A 2,449-nucleotide genomic window follows, 5' to 3' on the forward strand; every position below is an offset into this window, starting at 1 on the left:
GCTCCCTTGCTTGTTGGCCATTTAGACACAAGCAGCAACCCCCCGCCCCCTCAGCTGGCAAACACTGAAGAGGAGGAAACAGTCTTAACAAAATATGCAGTTAAACTTGCAGCGTCAGAAACTAGAGTGATGACAGAGGGGAACTGAGACAGCTCTGGACCCCACAGGTTGAAATAGGTAAAAGCTAAGGAGGAGCCAATACCCGACTCTAGCAAGTTTTCCCTCCCAACATGAAGTTGGGAGGGGATCTTAAGCCTATCCTTAAGGGATTTAGAACTAATAGAACTCTTTACAAACCTAGTAAGAATGTAAAGACATTAGAAATACTTTGAAAATAGTTTGGCAGTTGCTTATAAAGTTAACATGCTTTGAGCACTTCTACTCCTTGGTATTCAAGGATTACAAACATCTATGAAGTTTAAAGACTTTGTCTTAGTTATCTTAAAATCCCAAACTGTGATGGCATAATAACATTAATCTTTCATCAGCTGTGGTGGAGCAGGTATTCAGAAATGGTTCAGCTGTGTGGTTCTGGTGCAGTCTTTCCTAAGGTTTTGATTAGATGTGGACTACCATTGGAGGTTCACTGACATGGCTGTTAGCCAGGGAGCCTCAGACCCTCTCCGCAGGGCAGCTTCAGCATCCTTACTGTGGCATAACAGCTAGCTTGTCCAGAGCAAGTGATCCAGGGCAGAAGCTGTGACATCTCTTATAACCCAGTGCCAGCAATACCATCATGATTACCATGGTAACTGTCACACAAGGCCATTCTGATTCCAAGCAGGAAGTGGCACAAGGTTGTTGTACACAAGGAGGCTGGCTAACAATGTTCATCAGTTCAGTTCAGTTGCTCAGCTGTGTCCGAATCTTTGTAACCCCATGGGCTGCAGCATACTAGGCCTCCCTGTCCATCACCAACTCCCGCAGTTTACTCAAACTCATGCCCATCCAGTGGGTGATGCCATCCAACCATCTCATCCCCTGTCGTCCCCTTCTCCTCCCATCTTCAATCTTTCCCAGCATCAGGGTCTTTTCAAATGAGTCAGCTCTTCATATCAGATGGCCAAAGTATTGGAGTTTCACCTACAACATCAGTCCTTCCAATGAATATTCAGGACTGATTTCCTTTAGGATGGACTGGTTGGATCTCCTTGCATTCCAAGGGACTCTCAAGAATCTTCTCCAACACCACAGTTCAAAAGCATCAGTTCTTTGGCACTCAGCTTTCTTTATAGTGCAACTCTTACATCCATTCATGACTACTGGAAAAACCATAGCCTTGACTAGACAGACCTTTGTTGGGAAAGCAATGTCTTTTTAATATGCTATCTAGGTTGGTCATAACTTTCCTTCCAAGGAGCAAGTGTCTTTTAATTTCATGGCTGCAGTCACCATGAAATCTGCAGTGATTTTGGAGCCCCCCCAAAATAAAGTCTGCCACTGTTTCTCCATCTATTTGCCCGGATGCTGTGATCTTAGTCTTCTGAATGTTGAGCTTTAAGCCAACTTTTTCACTCTCATCTTTCACTTTCATCAAGAGGCATTTTAGTTCCTCTTCACTTTCTGCCATAAGGGTGGTGTCATCTGCATATCTGAGGTTATTGATATTTCTCCCAGCAATCTTGATTCAGCTTGTACTTCATCTAGCCCAGCATTTCTCATGATGTACTCTGCATATAAACAAGCAGGGTGACAATATAAAGCCTTGATGTGCTCCTTTTCCTATTTGGAACCAGTCTGTTGTTCCATGTCCAGTTCTGTTGCTTCATGACCTGCATACAGATTTCTCAAGAGGCAGGTCAGGTGGTCTGGTATTCCCATCACTTTCAGAATTTTCACAGTTTATTGTGATTCACACAGTCAAAGGCTTTGGCTTAGTCAATAAAGCAGAAATAGATGTTTTTCTAGAACTTTCTTGCTTTTCTGATAATCCAGCAGATGTTGGCAATTTGATCTCTGGTCCGTATGCCTTTTCTAAAACCAGCTTGAACATCTGGAAATTCATGGTTCATGTATTGTTGAAGTCTGGCTTGGAGAATTTTGAGCATTACTTTACTAGCGTGTGAGATGATTGCAATTGTGCAGTAGTTTGAACATTCTTTGGCATTGCCTTTCTTTGGGATTGGAATGAAGACTGACATTTTCCAGTCCTGTGGCCAGTGCTGAGTTTTCCAAATTTGCTGATATATTGAGTGCAGCACTTTCACAGCATCATCTTTTAGGATTTGAAATAGCCCAGCGAATTCCATCACCTCCCCAAGCTTTCACTTGACTTCACATTCCAGGATGTCTGGCTCTAGGTGAATGATCACACAATTGCTATTTATCTGGGTCATGAAGATCTTTTTTGTACAGTTCTTCTGTGTATTCTTGCCACCTCTTCTGATGGCAAACCACTTCAGTATTCTTGCCTTGAGAACCCCATGAACAGTATGAAAAGGCAAAAAGA

Source organism: Moschus berezovskii, chromosome 12, assembly GCF_049115385.1.
Source record: "Moschus berezovskii isolate FMDL1 chromosome 12, NW_MosBer_1.0, whole genome shotgun sequence".
In the NCBI taxonomy this organism is placed as follows: domain Eukaryota; kingdom Metazoa; phylum Chordata; class Mammalia; order Artiodactyla; family Moschidae; genus Moschus; species Moschus berezovskii.